The sequence below is a fragment of the Ischnura elegans genome, chromosome 8, assembly GCF_921293095.1.
Source record: "Ischnura elegans chromosome 8, ioIscEleg1.1, whole genome shotgun sequence".
Classification (NCBI taxonomy): Eukaryota; Metazoa; Arthropoda; class Insecta; order Odonata; family Coenagrionidae; genus Ischnura; species Ischnura elegans.
In genome coordinates this window covers 41,311,728-41,337,897 of record NC_060253.1, presented here as the reverse complement: position 1 = coordinate 41,337,897, position 26,170 = coordinate 41,311,728, and the positions used below count along the sequence as shown (strand labels likewise).

Here is a 26,170-nt window from a genome sequence, read left to right as displayed (position 1 = left end):
GTCGTTATACTATACGGTTCTCGAAGCAGTCTGTAGGTGCCATAGGAGATCAGCTTCTAATTATGTTGACGGAAGTCTTCTCCCCGTATGAGAAACGAGTGAGAGGATTCACCCGAGTGATATCTATATACGAGGGACGTTTTTTTCGACCTCCAATGGGTCATGAACAGAAGATGAAGTGAATGACTAAAAATTATTTCATTGCTAAGTATTGAGCACACTTGTGGTATCCTTTCGACATAATCGCCTCGTCAATTGAGATATTGGTCGTGCCTGTGGACAAGTTTTTCTATACCCTCTTCAGAATATGTTGGCGCCAGTGACCTCTAGTGAATTTGGCCTTAGTTCTGAAGCTCAAAGCCTGTTTGGAAACCCTTCCCTCCTAGCCACGTCTTCACTTCAGTGTTAAGATGGAATCACACGGCACTATGTCGACATTGCGCGGCGGATGATCAACAATGCCCCATTGAAATTGCTCTAGGAGCAGTTTGGCTGTATCAGCGCTAAGATGACGGTCGTTGTCATGGATCAGAACACTTCCTGAAGCCAGCATGTCTCCTCTTTTGTTTTGAATGGGAATCGGTGTAATGTTTCGCCCTGTTTCACACTCTAGCCACAGTGCATTAAAAAATTCTCTTTTATCGGTATAAAGGTCGAGACATGTCAATTCTGAAGCCATTCCGCGAGTTTTCTGGCTGTCGCTCCACAGTGCACACGTGGCAGGAGAATCCATTGAAGCAGTGTATGTAGTTAATGAGAAGGCTACTGACCTTAAACCGAAAGCTTAATACCAGAAATGACTTGGGCTTGTGGTGCGGAGGATGCGCAGCTGCCCTATGCGTGCAGTACCCGCCTATCGCTTGTATGCTGTTTTTGCTGAGCTATTGGAGGTTGAAAACTAATGTCCCTCGTATGTAATCATTAAGGGTACGAGCGCCAATGAGAAGTTTTCAATGAATATGTGAAATGAAAACCTCTTGTGAAAAATTGATAAATCTCAGATACACATCCATTTAATGTAAAAGTTGTCTATAACTGTAATGAATCATACGTGAGGCATGTTAGATCTAAGGATTCCGCGGCGTTTCTCCATGTGAATCACGGCTTTTGGGTGTTCCTGCGCGATGTGTTGTCCAGAGGTGGCGACAGTTTCTCCAGCTATCCTGCCGGCGTCTGCAGATCAGAAGACTTCACAGACAGTCAGAAGGTCACCTCTGACCTGAAGACGCCAGCAGGTTGGTCGGAGAAACTGTCCTCACCTATGGACAACACAACGCGGAGGAACTCCCAAAAGCCGTGATTCAAAAATGTGATACATATTGAAATCCTTAAAAATTAAAAAAAATATTTGATTAAGTTATTAAAACGAAGCGTTCAATGATATATTTTATAAAGAAAAAAGTTTTTGAATGTATTCAGAAATTCATGCAGTTACCTAAAGGCCTGTTTACACGATGCATTAACACGTACGATTTAATTTCTGTTTGCATGAATGATTTTTGTGGAACGGAACATGCACGAATGCTTGAACCAAATTAGAACAGGTTCTATTTTCTGTGCATGCATTTGCACAAGTTGGGTGGTTACGTGATGCATTTTGGCGTTCATTCTCGCATTCATACATTTAGACCAACCTGTACGTGTTAATGCACCGTGTAAACAGGCCTTAAGGGTTCATTTTCCCATTTTCGGCTTATACGTGACCCTGACAAAAATAAATGATGAAGATTGGCATTCATCAGTTTCGGGGAGATGTGACTCGAGGGAATGGGAATGGTATTTTTTTACGCGAGTTTGAAGCGCCGCGTTTCGGAGGTCCGCGTCCGCTGCCGTTAAGCGCGCCCACGGAATAGGAGCGTCCCTTCGCCGGACGGCCGGCTGTCCCAAATTCCAGCGGTGGCATAATCGCTGTCGACCGTTAGATGAGTTACCACACGGAGGTGGGGCGACAAAAAAATTGGCGCTAATAGTGAAATATTACTGGTCCAGGAAGGGGATGATATTAAGCGAGTCGAAATGACTGCGGAGGAGGAAGAAATTCTCATCCGAGCCAAATCGAACCTTACATTACGTATCTTATGCACACGGAATCACAATATACGCAGTGTAATGTGATGGAAAACGACATGGTAGTGATTATAATCAATATGCACTCTTTAAGTTTTTCTTCAATTTTGAGACAAGTATAATAATACATTTTTATATTCTTTAATATAATAAATCTATTATTATATTACCATTTATTTTCATGCAAATAAATATCTAAAATTTAAGGTAGTTCACATATTTGAATCCTTTAAGCATAGCATTCAGTTGGTAACTATTCATTATTATTTAAGCGTATGAGGTTTGATCATTGCAGTTCTTTCAAGAGAGAGAATACTAAGTAGGAAACCGTGATTGAGTGTCTTGCGTTGTGCTTCAAAGTAGGTATTTTGTAGAATTCCCCAGACACTATGTTGTTCTCTTGATTCCATATGGTGCAAAAATGTTTTAACCAGAAAAGTGACTTATTTATGTAGTCAGAATATCAAAGATTTCAATTAAGTCCATTATGAAAATTAGCTTTATCGGAGGAGACTCTTTCACAGCCTTCTGAGATCCCCTACGTTGTAGCTTAATGAATGCGACCGAGAGAGGATTCGGAGTAATTTTGCGGTTTCTCATAATTAAAAGAGGGAGTTTAAAAACCCATTTACGGAATGCTTTTTGCAATTTATTTTTAATTTCATAACATCCATAACAACCATACGAAATTAGATGCAAATTAGGAGTGAGATATTTTTGGAGTGGGGCACGATAGAGCAGAAACTGGAGGTCTTGGAGTATGCAGTACCTAGCGTATTACATATTTATGTACGCGGAATCACAATACACGCCGGTGCGGTGATAGAAAAGGACATGGGGGTGATTATAATCAATTTTTGGCCAGCTGAAAATTGCCATCTAATTTAATTCTCCAGTTATATTTTACCTTGCATGCATTGAAGGATTTCTCAATTAATCGCTTTTCAATTAATTTATTCGTTAATGTTTTCTACACAACTTAAAATTTCTTGACGGTGAGTATTTAGGTATCCAATCGTGTTCTAAGTGTTCATTTATCCAACCGGTCAGTTACGTGCCAGAGAAAATCATAGAAACACTCTTATACATAGAAAAGTTCTCCGTCAAAAATAGGAAGGGAATGGTTAATTATGGCTGGATTACTGGCAGATTCTAACAAATTTTAAATTGATAAATGGTGTAGTAGGAAACATAATATTTTAAAAGTACATAGTACGCTATTTTTTATTATTCGAATGGGATCATATTATACCCCGCTAAAAACATTAATCATTATGTGCATCAGACCAAAAACGTATGTGAACGCATATTCCATTAAAATGGTTTTTACTAAGAGTATTAAAGGTTTAGTGTAGAGACCTTTGAGTTATCATACCCGGCAGGATGTCCAACTACAAGAGTTGTATGACGTGACATTAGAAAGCAGTAATAAGAAAATGACGCAAAGGACCCGTAGGACACAACCAGAAGTAGAACTAAGAGCTTTGGGAGCATGAGATGAACCTACATACCAACTTTGGTTGAAATCCGTGCACCCTTGCGGAAATGCATAGCGGACAGAAAAGCAGACATCCTTTTTTTGTGTTAAGTAATGGTGTTCATCAACTTCCACAAACGTATATGCTCTTTATTTTTGTTTAATACTCTGCCTCATGGAATATTTACATGGATTATCTTGTGATTAGTTTTGATTCTATTGATTTATATCTGAGTAAATGATTAAGCTCTAGCTACACTAAGTCAGTGGCGAATTCTGGCTATCGAACTCGTACAGTTTCATATAGTCTTTGATAAATATAAAGGCTTTAACTTTGTATAAACTGAAATCATCCACATCTAGAACTAAGCAGAAGTTAATAAGATTCTTTCCAATGTGAGAATTATATCATTTTGCGTTTAATCTACTTGTGAGGGACTTTTCTTGCTGTCTGCTTTACAGTTTTTTTTCTGTTTTTTTTTCACATCCTGTTCAATGAGCCGTGAGATCTGCGCTTCGTTTGAAAAACAGGAAGCTTATTCAATGTAAACAGAAGGATTGCCTAGTAACGATGCTTTTTTGGTGAGCAATCATCATCTGAAAATTTATACAAATACCTGCGTACAAGTTTTAACACGAATTTAACGGCCCGAAAAATCTAACTCTATCATTCATATTGATAGAAAACGATTTCATAATAATCAAAGGTTGTTTTTATCAATGAATATCTAAATACATTTTTATTTAATTAATTAATTATAAAAATCGAGTATTAATGTTAATCGAATCGACTTTATCGATTTTGAATGAAATAATCGGATTTTGGGGAATATCGATTGTGAAATTCTGGTTAAATCTTAAATTTAGAAATTTTTAATCAATTTTCAAATAATGGTGGTTATTTTTTCTTATCTATGGGCCTTGTAGTAATAGCTTGCACGACTCTTAATAGTAGAAAGTGAAATTGAAAACATTCTATGCCTTCCTTCTTCACATATACACTACAGTGTCGTGCTATCCTAAGGCGGTTAATCATAGATATTATCGATTTTCAATGTAAGATATCTAATAAATCAATGTCAAATGTATCAGTTCATCTGACATATCATCAATTGCACCACAGAAAATCGCCAAAATGTGTAAACTTAATATATGTAAAAACTTCTTGTATGTGTACCAGCATTTGTTAAGTGATGAGAAATTGTTTAAGTATTTTTTTACATTTGCAGTATTATCAGGTGTACAATAAAATATCTCCATTATGAGCAAACTTAAAAGTCACACCCAGGAAGTAATACTTATTAAGTTGGAAGAAGGTGACGGGGTTTGGTATTTTTGTGGTACCCAGGCATCTATTCACTCATAACCAAATATTTTCACTCATTATTTCTGTAATGGTCTTCCGCTTTGTTTGGACATGTGAATGTGTAAATTTTTAACTGGGAAAATACATTGATGCTACAATTTTAAAATATGTCGAACCTAGAGTCCGAAGAACTAGATTCTTTAAATCAATACTTTTCTATCTTATAAATCAATATCAGATAGCAATCATAAATCGAGAAAAACACAATCAGTCCTATCTGACAGAATTCATATGCCATTAATTTTCCACCCCAATCCCTGTAGTGCCAAGTCTAGGGAAAAATCGAAGGCAAAAATCACTCATTATCTCATATTCGCCACTCTTTGTGTCTGTAATGGTCTTCTATACTGTTCGCATGTGTGAGTGTGTACATTTTTAACTGGAAGAGTACATTTATTTCACAACTGTAACATAAAAGGACTCTAGGTTCAACATATGTTAAGGTATGACTCAATATGTCAATTGGGTTAATGTTCATTTGTTAGTTGTCTTCTATTAGAATTAATGTATTTGATGGATTGTTTGAAATTGGTTTATTGGAAAAATGTTAAATTCTTAGTAGTAAGATATTAGAATGAATGTATTATTTTTTACCATGGGTGTCTTTTCTGTTTCTAAACTTTGTATTAGATTTTAACTTTGTATAAGAACTTGTTATTCATGTGTATACATCTAATGCTGCCACCAGGCGATAGCCTACTTGCAGCAATGCGTAATAATAATATTATGTCGTCAAAATGCGTATGCCATCGATTTTCCGCCCCATTCTCCACTTTGCAGTAGATTATTCAATGCTTTGTCTAACGAAAAGTCTAGAGGCAAAAATCGACCATCATGGAGCGAGGAGTCCACACCACGCACGCAAGGAGAACACATTCTCAGCAAGAGTGGCCATCCCCCTTCCTCGCGGCCAGGAGCCCATCCTCTTTCATAACAGTCCCCGATCGCCCCATCCCCCGACCCCCACACGCCCGTTCTAAACTTCATCGTCACCCGGGTCGAGGCACCGTTCGAAGCCGCCAGTGCCGCCGGCGGTGGCCGACACACTCACATCCCAGCTCTGCGGCAAGACCCCATCCACCACCACGCACGCTCTTGCCCACACGGCGGCCGGCAGCACTTATTCCACGCATCACGTTCCTTCCCATCATTCCTGCTCTTGACCGGACACCGAACACCCCCCCACCCCTATCCCCCCCTCCGCCGGAGAGATTTGCCCCGCCCTCTCTCTCTCATTCCCCTCCTCCCCCTCCTCTTCTCCCCCCTTCCCTCCCCCACCGACCCAGCATCACGTATGCCTTCAGAGGTCATCTCATCGACCCACTGCCCCCTTCGAAGCTCTGCCCCGCCACCGCCGCTCTGTGCAGCCTCCCCTGATTTCCCCATACCACACTGTGCCGAAGACTCTTACCCTCGCTACCAAACAGTGCTATACACACTGGGCCATCCGAGGCACTGATATATCGTTTATCGGTGGTTGGAGTGTCTTCTGCGAGTTAAATTTAAAATTTCACGAGAAAAGACAGGTAAAACTATTTGGGTTTTCCAACGATTTTAAACGCTGCTTTGTACAGCCCCCGTTAACTTCCCGATACCACCACCGCTAACACGCTATATAAGATTCTTACCCTTGCTACCAAACAGAGCTATTCACAAGCACTGGGCCATCCGAGGCACTGGTACATCCTTTTTCGGTGGCTGGAGTGTCTTCTGCGAGTTAAACTTAAAATTTCACGAGAAAAGACAGGTAAACTATTTGGGTTTTCCAACGATTTTAAACGCTACTTTGTACAGCCTCGGTTAACTTCCCGATACCACCACCGCTAACACACCCCTGAAGACTCTTACCCACGCTGACAAACACTGCTACACACACTGGGCCATTCGAGGCACTGGTTATATCGTTTTTCGGTGGTTTGAATGTCTTCTGCGAGTTAAACTTAAAACTTTCCGCGAATAAACAGGTAGAACTGAGTCGGTTTTCCAACCGATTTTAAGGAAACAGGATTTTACTTTGAAGGGATAATTCTAGGGTTTCCAAGCGTCTTTAGGGGTAGAATGTGAAGCCAAATTCTTGTCGGTATGTTATTTATTTTTATTCTTGAGTTTCCTGATTGGTTCTCTCTCGATTGTTGCTTTTGGATATTGTGATTGATTATGATATTCCACGTAAATGAAAAAGGAGACTTCGTTGGTTTCTACAGATTTATTTCGTCCGTACGACATGATTCGACCATAGAGGTCAATATCAAGATTTCGAATTTTAGGCAAACATATATACTCTTGAAGGGATTGGGGGAAAGAGTGGAAGGAGTGGGTGTCAGGAGGGGGGGGGGGGGAAGGTACTGGGTTGGAAACCCCAAGTGAGGGGTTGCATTAAGAAAACAACCGTTGGAGGACAGCGAAACATGTCGTACGGACGAAATAAATCTGTGGAAAGCAACGAAGTCTCCTTTTCATTTTCGTGTATTAATTTCCACAAAGTTGAGTCGAAAACCATTGAATGATATTCCACGTATTGATAAGTTGGAATCCTTTGTCCCTATTTGTATTCTTTTCTTCAAGGCTAATTTCAATCGCCTCTTTTACAATTCGTGCAGCATAGAAACTTTGTATTTCTGAAATTTATTCTATGTCCGATGTCCAAACAATGCTCTGCTACCGCTGCTTTCAGCGGTTTAAACAAACAGGACACTCAAGGATAAAATACCGACAAGAATTTGGCTTCACACTCTACCCCTGAGAACGATGGCAGATCTAACCTTCCAAAAGTTCGGACCAATTACCCTACCACACTCCTGGTGGGAAACCCGAAAATTATTCCCTAAAAATATAGGCCGGAAAAAACTCCAATTCTACGTGGTTATACTTACAATTAGTATCTATAATATAAGATTGGGTATTCGAAAATGCTCCAATAACTTTCTAACCAAAATATCCAAAACTTCTTTGCATGCTTTTGCACTTTCTCGGAGAGTACAAATAATAAACTTCCATCAGGTTTGCACGCGGGGAAGAAAAATAATGGCAGCGGATGTTTCGGGGTCCGTCTTGAAACGCATTCTCATTTAGTAATGTGGAGAATGGTTAACGAGGCGAAACCCGTAACGTCATCGACCTTAATTTTTCTTACCCGCGCGCAAACCTGAGAGAAGTTGATTCATTATCCATCACTTAATATTTAACATATCAGAAAGCTCACCCAAAACCTTTCCATTGGGATTCTCCATGAAATCCGGAGGATTTTTTTTGCTGTATCTGTTGTTTCAGTAATATGGATTCCTTCCCATGTTCATTTTTTTAGTTTAGTTATTGTTAATAAATTCCCTCAAACGTGAATACTTAGTTGGAGGACAAAATTTTGCAACAGATAGTGGAACCAATTGTGGCGTACTGTCGATCACTTTTACATTCCATACATGGTCACCGCGTAATCCTCCTCTGAATAAGAATGTGAAATTCAATTGACCAATCACTGCATGACCTATGTCATTAGTCGCACTTAAATGGAAATCGAAAAGCAATCTGAAGAGCAGGTCCAAAAACGGAAGAAATCACCATGAGATATGAATTAATTTAACTGAAAATATATTTTCTCCTGGTATTGAAAGGCGTAACTCAAATGTTTCTTGACCTTTTGCGTGGAAAAATTCGTGTATTCAGGATTCAGCGCGATGAATCTCGTTTCGACTTCGCTTACTCGTTGGTTTTGATTGAGGTTCCACCAACAACGAGAATGAAAGTTTGCAAAATACTGTTTTGTTTGATCACTAAGGTGTTTAGGAATGTAATTTTTAATTACATTCCTAAACATCTTAGAGATCTGAAAGGAATGGCAGAAGCAAATAAAGAGGTATTTGTATGGTTACTGGAGGAAATTAAAAATTTTAACTAGTTATGTTTTACATGAATGCTTGTGTGTTTCAAAATATGGAATGCCTAAATGTATCCCTATACTTAATTTTGGCTAGTAATATTAATATAATTTGTTGTAAAGTGTTTTTTATATCATTCTGCAATATTCCGCATGATATTTATAAGTGAGGAAGCATCTGACAAGCCATGTGGCTTATAAGGACCGTGTATGCTAAGCGTAGCAAATGGATATAGCGAATAAAAAAATAATCTTTCGATGGCGGACGATTAAATAGCATTCAATCAATTAGTAATGCATATTCAGACTCCTTTTATCGCACCGTTAATTAATGAGACAAATTCGTTTTCTTAACTAGCCCTAGGTTTTATTAAAAGTTCGAAGATTTGGAAGCTTTTGAACATTCTCCTTATCCTCTATGGATAGCCGAGCCTTCAGTTGAACCAGCAAGTATAAAGCTAACGACTTGAGGCTCAAATGAATAACGTGTGATAAACCAGATATCAAATCAAAATCCACATCTCATCACAATTCATTGATTTTCAAACTAACTTGAAAATGGTACAGTGTAACCGGAACTAGTCGGAAATAAAGTGTGTGTTTTTGTAGAAAAGCTAAGTAATTTCCTTCCAACCATAACTGACTATTATTATCATTTAATTATATTCGAAGCATATTAGCGTTGTTGAATTTATAGATACTACACACGCCCGTATCTGAAGCGAAGAAATTATTTCCTCGTAATGATGAAATTGAAACTGCACTACTTTCTTCGAAATGACATTTAGTACTTTCCCTTCTATTCTCTTTTCGTTTTTGCGTCTCACTGTTTTTCATTTGCTTCAGAATCTATGCTAGATGACTTCCCAATTTTGCGTTACTTTAAATGAAATTGAGTAAGTGAATTTCAACTAAAAATTATAGTACAACACCCATCAGAGTGACAGAAAAAGGGGAAAGAGTCTGAAAAGAATCTTGGGTTTTTGATATGCTTATATAAGTCCGAGGTACTCTTGATCCTTTTAAACATTGGTTATATTACAATATTGAAAAAATTCAATCTATCGTGAAACAACAAATTATCTATTATAGTTATGTTTACAAGTGCCACTTGCAACAAATCCTTGGCCATCAATTTACACAGCTTTCTTAGTTGAACTGCTTCAACGTCGCTAATAGACCGAATACATAATATAATAATCGACCTCAATCGATTCGTGCAATTTCCTCTATGCTTCGCAGTCGCTGTCCATACGCACGAGTCCAGCCTTGCTGTTGCAGATGATAACCTCTATGTTAAATATCAACACCACCCGCAAAAGTTTCAATAATTTTATTTACGAGGATGATTATCAATTCAATCCATCAAATTCCTTTCAATCCACCATATTCTTTTATTTTTCATTAGGGATGGACGGATCCAGGATTTTTTTCGGATCCGGATTCGAATCGGATCCTTGATTTTCGGAGCCGGATCATTCGGATCGGATATTTTCGGATCCAAATGCATTTTCAAATTCCTGTCGCTGAGATTCCCCCGATGATTGTTCAATTTCTTGGGAAAAGTCACACTATGTGCCAGTCGTATTTTGCTTTTTTTTATTTTCCACGGCTGAAATTCTCCTGCGTAACCTCTGCGAGAGCTTTCAAACAAAACGGTTCATGAGTAGGACAAGAATCGCATGCGACGGCGCATTCGAAGAGAGAATCGGAACTCTTTCCACCCTTATCCACTTTGATTGGCGTTGATTCCACTGAAGCAATTATTTAAAATTTCGGATCCAGATCCGACGTCTTCCACGACTTAGGATCCGATGTATCCGATGAAGGGCAATATACGCGGATATTTGGATCCGAGGTATCCGATCCGGCCATCCCAATTTTTTATTTATTCCTGTTCAGCCGAAGACAGCACCGTTGGCCATTACATCGGGGTTTTTATCGCAACAATGAAACTCACAACGAAAATCTGTGGCCTGGATAGGAGCAACCTACGAAGGCGGGACTCAAATCGGCGACCTCTTGTGTGGCAGGTGAGGACTTTACCCCGCCACCACCGAGGCCTGAAAAATTTACATCAATTCATTTATCATCGTGGGCCTTGCTGGCCCATGTGACATTTAACCGTAACACCACAGTTCAGGAGAATCAATAAATAGGGGGTACTTAAAACCACGAAAAAAAGGCTCAATAAGTGTAATTACGAAGTAAAAAATGAAAAAAAGATATACACCTATAAAAACACATACACACACTTGCATACATATATGAAATACATTGGAAACACTACCATTACTTATTAAAACAATTTGTTCAAGGCTAAAATCAAAACACAACACTGGTAGAAAATAAAATCCAAAGATGCCAATCCAAGCATGATGGAGTGGAATTTTTCCATGCTGAAATAAACACTTGCAATTTTCCGCGATTATATTATAATTCAGGAAATATATAAACAGGAATGGTAATGTATGTTTTATTTAAATCGTGGAAAATTGCTAGTGTTTATCCCAAAACTAGTAAAAAAACTCATGAAAACCATATCAAAAATATTAAAATATATTCTCCTCTCAATCACATCGGTAAGCCATCAAGCCATTAATGAATTGCAATTTGAGGTTTGCCTGACCGACCCCATTGCATAACATACGACCCAAACTCGAGCTATCGTATGTGCTGTGATTATTTCATTAAAATATTTTTCAGCACACCCTTCCCTCCCCACCTCCCACCCATAAACCTTATCCTCCCGCTGGGAGCGCTACCACTGGCGTCCGCGTATGTAGTTACACGCCTACTTCCTTGGTGGCCTTACCGGCTTGATCTCAGGGGCGTTCCGGGGTCACATAGAGGGCTGGACCCGTTCCCGAGTGCGAGGAAAAGGAAAGGGGCATTCCCTTATAGGAGGTTGCTCACAGCACTGGTTCAAGGAAATTGCCAAATTGAAAGGATAAAAAAAAGAACGACGATACTCGTATTCTTCACGCACGCAGTCTATTGATTTGATTCGCTCGGATACGCACGGAGCGAGTCTTTTTTTTCTTACTGGGACCACCCGGTAAGAGGGTGAATTCGATATTTTAAATTTTGACTTTGCAATTGGCCCGGCTGTCAACGCACCCATGAGACTGATCAACTAATTATTAGATAATTACATAGATTACATGAGATAGATATATATATATACTAATTATTAGATGGATTTACAAGCAGATAAGTACGATGGGTGCGTCTACAATTACTATCTACTGATTTAATAGTTTATCTTCACTTAAAAAAATGACGAAAATCGGCAAAATATGATGTAGTTTTTTTCTTGTATGATTCCACTGAACTCATTGGTAACGGGGTTAAATTCTCAAATAGGCAACGTTAAAATATTTTTATAATTAGCTTTGCCTTCGTATCTCCTAGGCTGTGTTGATCTATGTTATTTTGCATCATTTGAATGATGCAAAAAATGATGCAAATAAAAATATAATATATATAAAACACGACGTGGTTAATTTATCAACTACTATCCGAAACTAAAAATAAGTTTTTCAACAAATTACTCTTTTTAATGGAGGAGATGTTTGACTCACCTTCAACAATTTTTGGACTAACACTGAAAGTGATAGATTGTATATATTTAAAAAATTACCGTTAAAGTGCGGCAGCGGATTTCTGATAACCTGAATATGTATTGGGTTGAGCGTGCTCCGCATAAACTTGAACTCATGTTCCCGTCTTTTCCTAACTTACATTCTTGTTCTCTCGTCCTTCTGTTGCTGAATGGTGAGCTTCCCCAGTGCCATCTATTTGTCACTCTTGTGGGCCAGAGCAAATGGGGGGTTTCTGTTGCATAAAGTCCCGCCAAAATCATCGTGAGCCTAAGCGTCCTGGTAGCCTAACATGTAGAGCATACGACGCTTAATCGGAAGGTTCTAGTTTCGAGTCCCAGTCAAGGTACATGTTTATTCTCTGATGTCTGGCTTTTTCCATCTGCCAAACACTGTTGTCTTCTTCCATTCTCCTCCATGTGCTCCTATCCCCTTTTTCCCCTCCTATGAATACTGTCCTCTTCGATTAATGTATATTTGCATTTATCGCGCATTATTAATGAACAATGGATCGGATTATGTTAATTATTTTGGATTTGAGGTTAGGAACTTGATGCCTCGAATCAATATTGCTAAAATTTCAATCTTCTCAATGTTATTGGAAGTAGTTACTACGTCTTGAAATATACGTTCCTTCGTCACGCTATGGAGTGATTTAGCGATTATTTATCGTGAAGACAAGGTTCAATTTTACAAGTAGAATTATTGATTCAACAGAGACGGTTGGCTATGGAATCAGGTCATTTATGTAGCACTGTGTATAAAATATCGTGTAGTTAATGAAGCTCAATTATTAATAGAAATATTATTTCGGCATACATAATGTAAAAGGAAGCTCGGATATCTGTTTTTTTTAGCAAGACTTCTCCCCTTATAACATTTTGTACCTTTATTCTGGGAAACGCCCAAACCCTCTGCGTTCTAACAGTAAAATTTTAATACCTCCGTTAATATTTAGATCATATATCATGGTGGTTGGTGCATCAAAATTTACTGTTCATCAGGGTAGAAGATATATGGGAGATATGCCTATTTATAAGTGACGATCTCTGCTCCAGATCAAGCGATAAAACGTTCTTGAAAGTTTAGAATCATAAGCAGTATTTAAGCAGAGTACCAGAAAACCTAGTCACGCGATTGATCTAGGAGTTTTTTTATATAAAGTAACAGAAGCCTAGACTCCACGGTTTCACGATGTCATATTAATGAGGGCTGAGAAGATTGAGAAGATTCTTCTTACGTTGGCCAAAATAGTGAATTATGCGTATTCCTTGAATTGAACAATAAGGTTTTTCGTGATGCATCTACTCTTGTAGCCATACAAACAGTTGAAATATCTGATCTCGCGATAGCGTTCAAAGTTACAGTATTCTTCTACAAAATCAAATTTTTTCTCTTTACCGCAGCCATTAAAAGCGCGTTGCTTGGAACAAATATTTCGGCCCCTGAAGTCACTCTCACAAACGCAAGTGAACATTCTAATATCAATAATATGTCTTTAAAACTTTAGGCTTCACTGAATGAAAACTGTACATTATGGAAGAGAAAAATATTACACCTCGTAAGGTAGACTATTTATATTTAATTGGCGCGACCAGGGATTCATATCATAATAAAATTTTCAGGTCACACGAGGTAACTTATTGACTTAGGAGTATAGGGTGATATTTGAAAGTGCAGTGCAGCAGGTAATCTAATCAAAGACATTATATATTTATGTCACTCAATTTAACTATTTTATGTAGTGAAAGTTTTAGTGAAAACGTTAAATCTATTCATTTAAATAAAAGATATAATTAATAAGATGCAATAAAATAATATTTCTTGATAATTATGAGGGCTGGCATCGTTTAAAATCGACCGCAAATATTTCCTGGTCGATTTATCTTCGCTGGAAAGAAGGATCGAGTTTCAGACAGGGATCTATCGATTTCGTTAGCTGAAGTCTTAATAAGCCTATTGATGAACGAGTGACTGAAATCTGAGGAACAGATATCCTCTCCCGTTCTCATGAAAAAAGGGCTCCATTGGAATTCAGGTCAACCGTTAATTTTTGCTCCTTCCTATAGCTAAATAAGTATCAATTAATTGCGGTTTCCACCGGTGATTTTTAACTTCTCGCTTTCGGCAACGGACTAAAAAAGGTACGCAAAAAATGATGCTGGAATAATCCAAATTAATACCCTACAGGGAAAATATGCGGAAAAGGTTCTGAGAGTGTTGAAAATAATACCACTCGGTCTCATTTCATAAGGCTCATACCTCCCGTAATTACAAGGCATTCGAAGCTATGTTAATTACATGAATGGTAATAATAATAATGATTATACCATGAACCTTTTAATGAACTGATTTTACCGATCAATATTTAAAACTTTTAGCGGTAACGAAGCGGTAAAAAAAATTTCAAATTTAGCAGAAAGAATAAATGCATGATAGAGTTCTCTATGGCATTTAATTAAAACATGGGAACAAAATATCGTGGAAATATGCTCCTGTAATGTATGGATATTTACAATTTGCAAAGTGTGTTTCCACGAATTAAGTATTAATGAATACTCATTCTGGGAAAATGTTCCGAGATCAGTGAAGAGCTCGGAAACTACATTTTAAAAGACACCCTGATAACGTAGCATTCCCTCATTCCACATATAATTACTAGCATTATCGGTGGATTAATTAACCCTAATGAAATTACCGCTGGCCACTTTAGGTGGCGTTGACTGGCCCCGAAATCGAGCGGTAGACATACTGTATTCCGATATACTGCGTGGTCTACAAAAGGATTTAAAAAAATTATGCTTGAATATGATGGTATGAAAGCGTTGGTAACATGTCATTGTCTTTCTATGAGGACTGGTGAACTCGATATAGTACACCCGTAGATCAAAAGCCGGTCCAAGTGAATTTTACCACCGGAAATAAGTATGAAATGCGGCTTTCATCGGAATTTAAATTCCATTTTCACACTTAATATGATTTTCCTCTTTCACAGTATACCATTGCAACATATTCGCACAGAAAATTCAAAGTAATCCACTCTAAAAGGACCAATTCTATAACTTTTAATGCATATCTAAAGATTTTCATGAAGATGGCATTAAATTCTTAAAAATTATGGTAGAGAAACTGAGACATCTTATTCAACTTGCACGTGGAGACAGCCAGAGACCGTGCTTCAAGATAACTCGTATCTAAAAGTTGATTATCGATTGAAAATTATCACAGCTGTTAATATTATTTATTAAGCTATAAGTTCGCCGAGCCAAAAAATTCAGATTGGACATTTTTACGATCCTAATGGTGTAAAGTAAAATAAATATATTGCAAACATTATTTAATCTCTCGAGTACGATTGGATCTTTGGATGCATGAAAACGATCGTATCTTTTCCAAAACTGAAAGCAATATTTTGGAGACTCGAGCGACTGCATGACTTCGGAGACACAATCTAAATCCTCGAAGTGCGAGGTGGCCCAGGGATAGAAACTAAACCCCTCTAACCTTAATCTGCGAGGTTCACACAACTGTGGCTTCATCGATTCAAATCAATGTTCCGATTGAATCGCGGAGTGCGTGACCACTACCAGATTCTTTTCCGCACTGTCGAAACATCGTAAGCTGTTAGCCTAACATGGCCTCTCCGCCCTTGACCTTGGCTTACGGGTTTTACGAAAGCGCCTGTACTCAACATCACTTGATGACCAAGAGCAACAATCTCATACAACAATGTGCAAACTCCAACTGTGGCAACATCCAGCGGTCATCGCCGAGTTTAAAATAATGAGCATCGAATTTCTAATTGTTCCCATGGTACCGGATTCATTAATTGCCATGCGAGATCGTTGTCCTCAGTTATCGAGTGAACTCCGAATTGAATTAACTCGATTATTGGCGCTTTTAAAAAGACTCAGACTGATCAACAGCCACGCATTCGTGGGCCTTGCCTCGTTGGACCCATAGCATGGCGCAACAGACGTTGAAGTCTCCCGGCGAGCGTGACGCAACTGTTCGGGTTTTATTTTTATTTTTTCTTCTCGTAATCATTTTCGGATTTCTCTCCACACTTAAGCACAGCTCGATGTTTCCCTAACGGAAGTAACTGTAAATTTGCGTGTGCATCATTCAGGAGATTTGTAAAACGGCTCTCGAGGCATCGTGGACCTCCGGGACAGCGGTCGTCCCCGCGCGCGCGCATAACAATGGCGTGACTCTGTCGCCCTGAATGCTAGGCCGTCGGCAGAGTAATCTCCACATAAGGTCAGCGTCTGTTAAGGGCTGACCCACAAACTTACTGCTCGAAACAGCATGGCTAACCTCCCACTTCCATGCAAATGCCAAGAAACTGTGGGTTGGATGTGGGATGTGGGATGCCAATTCATTTTATTTTGCCCTTAATATCATCTTTGAGATAGTGAGCTTTTCTGCGATTGAATTGATCTAACTACGTTTCATTCAGACATTAAAGTGGGAACTTACGATAGGAATTGGTCAATACAAGTCCTTATGTCTTTGCAATAACTGAATTTTTGCTTATTAACCCCTTGCACTGTAAGTCCCAGTTCATGACGAGACTAGCTCGTCATGAACTTTCTACGCCAAACCGCGCAATGACGAGTGTACCTCGTCATCGGATTTTCATAATTTTAGCACTATTTTGAGGAACAATATAATTATTTAGCTTAAATGCTTAAATATAAAGAAAGCTTAAAAATGTGAAAACATGCATAGTAAACATTAATAATTAATTTTTCATTAAACATGATGCATTGGAAGGATTATAACGATTTTATTTGAGCAGCGATAGCTGTGTTCTCCATGGTTAGTAATCACATTTTATTTCACGGTTGTACGTTGGTTACAAATTACAAATTATCATTTCATAACCCACCATTTAAAAGAGAACCATTGAAAAAAATAAATACGGAATAGTAGCACGATATTCGGAAAATGATCGAAGTGGAAGGGGTTAAAAATAACAAATAGAAAAATTTTAGTGGAATTTATTCTTCAAACGCATGAGTGAAGGTTATCGATATCATAAATCAATAACACGTTCGAAAAGACTTCCTAATTTTCCACAAAATGACAAAAATTTATAATTTCAACTTATTTGAGGAAATTTTACATCATAAATGTAGAATTTTGTGCGTCGGTTAAGGTTTGATAAGATTTATAAGCATTATGGAGGCTAAAATAGGTTGAAAAATGTATTTTTTTTGCATAATAGTTATATATAGTAGTGGTGACTAAGAAAACTGTCTTGTTTAGAGTAATTTATTGGACTGCTTCATATCTGTCATTTTATATTTAAGTAATTAGTTACCCATATATATTTATTTAAATCATTGAGTTCAATTATATGCGTGCAGCACAATTAAAGTCATAAAGTATAAAAAAAGAGTAAAAGTTAATATGAAAGCTCCTAGAAAATACTTCGTGTCCTTTTTAAGTCTTACTCTGTTTTTATCCGTTACGCCTTATGAAAAACGTTCCCATTGTGCATTAATTGTCATTTCCTTGTCAATAGTATTGTTGAAATAAAAGGTAGTTGCGCTTTTTCACAATTATTTAATTCCTACGACGCGTTTCAGTGAATAGAGCCAACATTTTGTCTTGTACCACTTGGTGGTTCTGTGAGCGAAAACGCATGTACGCATCAAAAAATTGTGGAAAAGTTCTGCCACCTTTTATTTCAATATGTCGAGCTTCCACTATATCACGCCTGAATCGGCTGAACTTATTCAATAGTATTGTGGAGATATCCTATTCATGCTCTAAGCGTATTACAGGCAACGTAGAATAGACCTTTGTCTCTCTGATATCCAGTGGTGTAACTAGGAATATGCTTTGGGAGGGGATGGGATGGCCTGAGGCGGCACCCCCCCCCCCTCCAAGGCAACGGGGGGGGGAAAAGTTTTTAAAAATGACTTGCCCGAAATACATTTTACATCATTTTGTCCCTTAAAATTTAACTTAAAGCAGATGTAGTTATTATAAGTCAAATTTAGACAATATCTTTAAATATTTTTTTTTATCTGAGGCTTTGGGGGGGGTGGATCTATCTCCTCAACCCCCACCTCCCTCAACCTCAACCCCCACCCTCCGCCACTGCTGATATCCAAGGCACATGCTAGAACAGGGAAAAGTGTATGGGGATGTGAATGGATGTAGCAGGAGAGTCAAAGAGAGACTGCACGGGGAGAGTGAGGGGAGAAGAGAGGAAGTCTTCCCCGGCAGGTGTCTTTCTAGTGGGCGGCACCGCAGCATCGGACGGCGACAAAACGAGTTGCACTAGCGGTGGCAGCGAACTCGAGAACGAACGACCGTCTCGCGATGCGTAAATCATCTTCCGGAGAGCCATTCGGGGGAGGAAATGAGACATAGGACGGAAGTTTATGCCCAATGCGAATGGATTTCCAATGCTCACCTACCGAAATTCAGTCATTCATCAAATGGCAATACAATCCATGCATTCCCGACATAATTCATTTTGAAATATTCTACCAATTAAGGTAGATATTTGTAGAATATATAAGTAATATCCTGGCAGTCCTCTCTTCCATTTCCCTCTTCAATGAATACTTAGACTTTCATTATAACAAAATAAAAAAGTGAACTTTGTTGCATTCCACACAGAATATAATGCAACAAATTTTACTTCGTTATCTATCGTTTCACCATTCCACAAATTGAACTAGCAATCGATTGATTTCATAAGACCTACACACTCTCATTCTATCTAAAAACCCTATTATATTCCTATCTCTCCCTCGCTTACCCAACATTCTAACATCTTTCACTGTCTTCAGTATGCCCTCCCCGCTCAGTACTCGCTCCACCCATAACTTCTGTCTCCTTCGCATCTGATGGAGAATTTCCCCGCATTAAGTAAGTTAATTAATCAACTGCTTCTCTACGAAAGTGAGGCGCGTACAATGACAAACGCGGAGAAATCAAGGGGCGGAGGCCTACGAAATGTGCTGCAATAAGAGAAGGATGAGGATGAAATGGAACGACCGAGTAAGTAATGAGTAAGTCCTAAGAAGAGTACGAGAGAAGGTAAGCTTCATGTAAACATTCATAAGACGGAACAACCTCATAGGCCATATCTTGAGACATGACGGCCTAATGAAGACTATTGTTGAGGGACAATTGAGTGGAGAGATGTGTCAAACCAAGCTCAGGATTGTTGACCAGTAATGATTATTATTTAAGGATTATACCGATTAAGGTAGGTTTGTATGGAGTATTTAAGTAGTATGCTGGGAAAATATTTTTCTACTACATGAAATAAATCAAGGAATAATTTATAACATAGAAGCATCAATTGCAGTTGGAATGCACCTTCGGACTCTTCCTTAATCAGGTCATCAAGAGAATAAATCGGCATAAACATCTATACTTAAAATAAGTTTATACCAAAAAAGGGGTAACTTTAACCACTATAAAATTTATATTTCCTTTTTCTCTTCTTAAGATTGAGCCACGTCTCCATTGCAAGTTAAAGAAAGACTTCAAAATAATACGAAGCTTTCACAGCGTATATTTTTACATTTAAATCTAAGCACACCAGGACTTAAAGCGTGAAAGATTACTATGGGCTATTGTGTTATTGTATATAATAATTCAAAAAACACTTTAGGTATTATATAGGGTTTTCCTCGGAATTATTGGAGAGACCATTGAATGCTACACCAAAATTCAGCCACTGAAAACTTTAATCCAACTCCGCAGCAAATAATCAGTCATGATTTTGAGACTTGGAACACTTTCCTATTTGTCCATTTAACAGACCACCTTAAGCATTACGGTTTCCAAGAATAATTATCAGTGATGCGGAAAAAATGAGAAAGTTTACTCAAGAACTCGTAAAATCAACGTAAACAAAATCAAATATAATGCAAGTAAAGTTAATTTTTCATTTTTTTCCGTGGGCAAAATTCTGCTTATTTTCAGTGGTAACGGATTACATGTACAGCCATTTAAATTCATTATCCCACGGTACTTTCATGTGAAGGCTTACGTTAGCAAAATTGTTTCCCAAACAATAACTATCGGTGACACAATTTAACTTAGCTGATCCACCACGATCATAATGTGATGGTTTCCCCAAGTAGTTCGTACATACTGACCATTCTCTTATCGTCAGCCAATAACACTGAGGTTCAAACTGAGATTTTTTTCGGTCATTGATTTTCGCCGAAAATTTATCCCAGCTTTTTGAAAATATGCTGAAAGTTGCTTGTTGCATCGACCATCGCCTTTTACTTAGGTTGTCTTTATATTGAGAAAGAATTTAATTTTTGTGCATTTTCAATGAACAACGCTATGAATAAATAAAAGCGTGAATATAACGTTTTGAGATCCAACATCTCTGTCGCATTCCTTTTAATGAATTTTATTTCAGCTTTAGCTAAGTAACTATTCTTATTATTATTTTTTGTTTATAATTTTTATTGCTAATTAATAAACATTAGTGTCGTGTCATGAGATTAGAATTATTTTGTGGGATGGGAATCGCATAATTTTCTGCAATAAGTGCAAACTAAAATTTAAACTCGACTGTATACAGTTAAAAGGAGAAATAATGTTGTATCATAAACGTAATTGTTTTTATGATTTTTTTCTGATGGGCTATCAGTGATGCCTGCCGTCTTAGACGTACTGTGTATTATTATGATATAACTGAATCTGCAAGTAGGTTAACCATGGTAAATTTGCCACAACACTTTAAAACATGTGATTTATGATAGCTATGATGAAAAATTTGCTCATATTTATGCGCGCGAAATTATTCCGTGCGATAGTGAGAAAGATTCCGACTTTAACCCAGAAAACATATAACCTTCGCGTCTATTTGAGAACTTCCTGTTGTATTACGGCTGTATTGCATCATCAATAACCTTCTTCAGAATCGGGAAAAAGCTTTTTGCTGAGAACAATGCGTATATATAACATCACACAGGCTTCATAAATCAAAAGCGCCAAGTTTTTTTTTGGTGTAACGATTAGGGACATCATTTTCAAATATTTTATGACCAATACCGAATGAGTGGTTGCTTGCCTCCCGGATGACCGGATAAAAAAGCATGCGCCATAAGTAGACCATGAAAACAATCGCAGAAAGTATCGCTCCATGACCGATAACATATTGCCACTTCAATCTAACCTGGTGCTAAAGGCCGTGAACGGACTGTTCGCTCTTACGGAGTGAAGAATGATATCCCTCGTTTAACCATAAAATATCTTTCAGAGTTAAAAAGGGAAGTAAATTCGCTCGGAAACAACGGAGGAAAAAGGAAACTTTTTTTTGCTTTCCGAAGTCGAGATATTACATTGTAAATTTAGCAGAGACTAAGAATTGAATGTTCAGGAGAAAAGATAATCGTTTTCGCTTATAAATCCTTGAATTGAAAGTTACCTACCACCTTCAATGACGACGATAAACTACGTTTTATATCGAATGAATAAAATTCTCACGGGTTTGCGCGCGGGTAAGAAAATTAAGGCAACCTAGGTTTCTGGTTACGTCAAATCTAACTAAAGATATTTCCTTGATTATTTATACCCTCGCACAAATCCGAGAGAATTTTTTTATTCGTCGGGAAAGTGCAAAATCAAACTTAACGTACTACCTCGATCACAACTTAAATATCTCAATATCTTTTGAGAATTAATTTTTGCACAAGTAATATTACGTGGCCTCGGTCAGGGGTCGACACATAATCATACCCCATCGTGACGTAACTAGTTCTCGCAAAACTCGATACCGGTCTCTTCATCAAAGGAGCCGCCTAATTATCACTTACGAAGCAAGTTTTTTTTCAGGAAAATTGAAACTGTTTATCCCTTAATTTCCGGCGACATAAAGAGTTGTATATTTCTGGCTATATCGTTCTTTCACGATAAAAATTATTATAAAACAACTCGCTTCCCCGTGAAGAAAAAAATTGAATAATTGAGAAGTTAAATTCTGCAGAAAATTGAACACGAAGTTTTGGTAATTTCTTCCGATCGCCACTATGCACAAACTTTGATTGAGACTTGCATACCGCCTTGATGCATGCCTAATTACAAGCTATTGCTCTAGTATTGGGAAAGTGGCAGGCTGGTTAGTTTTGCTACTGTTCATTTCCATTTTTATCGGTTAGGTAAACAATAAGAATATTTTTCTGAGCCATTAAAAATTCTTATCTTATATTATTGGAACAGCATCAACTCAAGTAAAGAGATAACTTCATGTGACATCTCCTGGTAATCTCAGTGTAACTTACGTTATGTCATGAATTATCCACTCGTCCACAGGTAAGTTATTTCTTCACCTTACTTTGACATTACTTTTATGGAGAAGGTTTAACTATATTTCCGGGCATATAACATGGCTACTGACCGAAAGATCCTGAGATCAAATTTGGGTAGTGTTTCAGACCCCCAAAACAATCCCCGTGGCGTGAGGGAACCAAGGAAAGACAACCGCCCCCCTCAAATATAATTTGACCAACTCACTCGTATATAGGTTATTTCAGACTGAGTTCTGCCCTTGTATATCCAAAACAAGAACCAAATAACTGAATTAATTAACGGGATTGGAAATTAAATGGATACGTTAAAAAGAAGGCATGCGTTTGCTGGGTTACAATAATCTATTCTTTCGATTTTTCTTTCGTGCGATTTTGTCATGGTCGGAGGAATATATCGATAAACTTTCCAGCTGTCTTTTCCAGGTAAAATATATGCCTGAAGAGTTGCAATGGAATTTTTCGAATCGTTTCAAATATGAAAAAACTACAAAGGATTCCACCGATACACCAGGTTCTTTAAAACCATGAGACGCATTCCCGGGAAACTATCTCACACAATTGCTCCTGAATAGAATGAGCCTAGATTAGTAACGAGGTTCAATACAAGCTGACTATCTCGATAAAATCACCTTTTCACCGAGATTTCTAAGGCAGCTCCTCGCCCTGTAGATTTAAACAAGGAGTAATTTATGAGGACGCTTTAATTCCTTGGCCAACACGTGCGCGAGGCATCTCCACGCTCACTAGCGGTGAACGAAGACAGCGGTCACCTCGTAAAAACCGATCCACAACCGCAGCCTCATACGAGCAGAAAAACGGTCCCGTACTCACACGGAAAATCCCATTGGAGAACGTACAGTCCGCACCTGTTGCCCCGGACAACGCCTGTCCGTCACCAAAACAGCACCACTGGTCGAATATACCACACGCGAAGGATGTCGGGTTACTATGGTTGCTAGAGGCAGTAAGTTCTTCTCGGGATTTCACCCGGGTAATTTCCTCTATCTCCATCCCTGCCGACGTTTCGACTGGTCATGATGATGCGGGTAAAGGACTTCTTCGAAACGACGGCAGCGATGGAGATTGAGAAGATTACCAGGATGAAATCCCGAGAATAATTTACTGCCATCATTTGTCGGGAAAGAGTGAAGTCCTACATAGTAGCTTGAGTGTCAGCTTCCTACCCTGTGGTCTCGGGTACGAATCCCGGGCGGTGGTGAAGATTTTTCAAGCACTGCCCGAGCGCTCTTTGCGGGGTACTCCTAGCACAACTCTCCATGCGTAGTAAGGGACACTGAGCCGTAGTACCCTGTTGGCTACTGCGGACGCCAGGATTTATCCCCTCCCTCCTTTTCCCTACTGCGCTTATGACCTGAACGTCAGTAAAATTTCACAACACAAATTCCCACTGTCGGTCAGATTTTCGGGGAAAAAATTATCGATATGTATTCTCGACCTTAAAACTTCCAAGTGTCTTTGAGCGGTACCTTACGTTCGTCAGTGAGCGAATAAGTCGCGAGCCACCACGCCGGGGATCTGTATAGATCAACACCACTACGACCACCGTCTGCACAGTCACCCGTTCATGTCTCCGAATGCTGGACGTCTCCTCAAAATACGACACCATCAACACGAGTAACGATTGGGATTGGGCGATTTGTTTTTCGTTCTCTCACCTTTTTGTGGACGACGAATCCTTTATAGTCGGCAGGGTCCGATCCCTCGGCGCTGTCGGCCGCTGCTGCGGTTGTTTCCGGGAAGGAGAGCAAGTCCTCAAGGGTGTTTGGGAGGAATAGTGCGCCGAAAGTGCACAGGGGAGATCACTTGTCTCCTTTGCCCAAGGAGGAGTCCGAGAGGAGATGCACGAGTCGATCTTTGTGCGGCTCCAATGAGGCGAATGCTTTTTTCCTGTGAGAAACAAGGCAAATTCTTCTCCTCCTACCACTCTCTATCCCCCACTCCTGCCTCTCCGACACCAAACGGTCCTCAGGTTCCTCCCCTACCTTCTCTCCCCACCACAAGAGCCCCCTCCTTCTCCTACCGGCGCCAAGCTTACCTCCCCCTGCTTCTCCTTCACCAACCCCTTCAGCACTTCAACAGCACCCCCCCTTCCTTCAAGGTGACGACACTTATTTCGGGTGAGGGACCACTCTAGCTATAACCACCCCCTCTCATTCACTTCCCTGCAATCCGAAGTGGTGATAGAATGTGCCACTGCCCCCCTCACGTTCGTTCTTAACCTTCACGTGCAAATGTTTTGGAGAAGCGCGCCACTTTTTTTTCAGATCCTTCACGAAATAGTCTTTTCCTTCCTTCTTCCTTTATTATGTTTCCACAACTCTGCCCTCCTGAGTACGTGAAGAATATTCCACAAGCCCCTTCACGAGCGTTAAAGTCTCCTTTGCCTTCTCTCTCTGTGTGATCCACAAAATCCTACCTTACCACTTGAATCCTTCAGGACACACACCTAGTCAACTGGGAGATGAAAGCTATGTGACCCTCCTGATGGGAGTAGTTTTTCATTATTATTTCACCAGTTCAAGGACGCCTCAGTAAAATTTTCCACAACACAAATAAATCCTTACCCACTGTGTCGGTCAGATTTTCGGGAAAAAAATTGATCAACGTGTATTCTCGACCCAAAAAAACTTTCGGATGTATTTGAGGATGTACCTTACGCTCGTCAGTGGGCAAATGAGTCGCGGGCCGCCACGCCGGGGGTCTTTATAGAGCACCACCACTACGACCACCGCCTCCACAGACGCCCGTTCATATCTCCGGCAAATGCCTCCACCTCCACCGATCCCCCCCTCCTCACCCTCTGCACCAGCGGCCGGCCAGTTCCCTCCCCCCTCTAAGCCCCCCCCATCGACCCAGACGCGCGGTGGGATCGGCAGTGGGGTGAGAAAAAATGGATGCGAAGGGGAAGGACGAGATGGAGTACAGTTATTGACGGAATACTCTTTAAGAGAGCGATCCGATCTAGCAACTCACACTACCCCCACCACCTGCCGCTCCACCCCCCCCCCTCCTCTCTTTAGCGTGCGCCAAAGGAGGTCCGTAATCCCCCCACCGACTTCTTCTTCTGCCTCCTCATCTTCCGAGTCAGTTCGCCTTCCCCCCGGTTCCGTTGGTCCGCGGGAGAGGGGACACTCTCCACCTCGTCCATAGAGCCAGCCAAGCGACCCACACCGATCCCCGCGTGTGTATGTGTGAAGGGCGCCTCTGGGTAGGGTAGGGCGTCACGCGAAGGGACATTTTGCTTCCCTTTACGGCATTTTGATTTTTTTAGTTTATTCAATTATCCATATGTAGGGGTGAGAAGCTAAGGGAATCTCTAAATCTGCCTTCTCCTAAATCTCAAAATACAACGAATTTGGAAAATTGAATTAAATTTTATTATTATTTATCTTCACCACCCCGAAAATATCACATTTAAGGCATTAACAGATGCGGAATTAAGCAAAGAAAATTGTATGA

The 26,170-nt window shown here is 39.4% G+C and overlaps 1 protein-coding gene across 1 annotated transcript in view; it reads right to left on the bottom strand.

Moving 5' to 3' along the window:
* The window catches only part of LOC124164339, a 166,125-nt gene extending 141,433 nt beyond the window's left edge, over positions 1-24,692 (bottom strand). Inside the window, exon 1 of the mRNA XM_046541619.1 lies at positions 24,367-24,692. The gene's annotated coding sequence lies outside the window, so the exon portion shown is untranslated. The remainder of the gene's footprint in view (positions 1-24,366) is intronic.
* Positions 24,693-26,170: the final 1,478 nt, after the last annotated feature.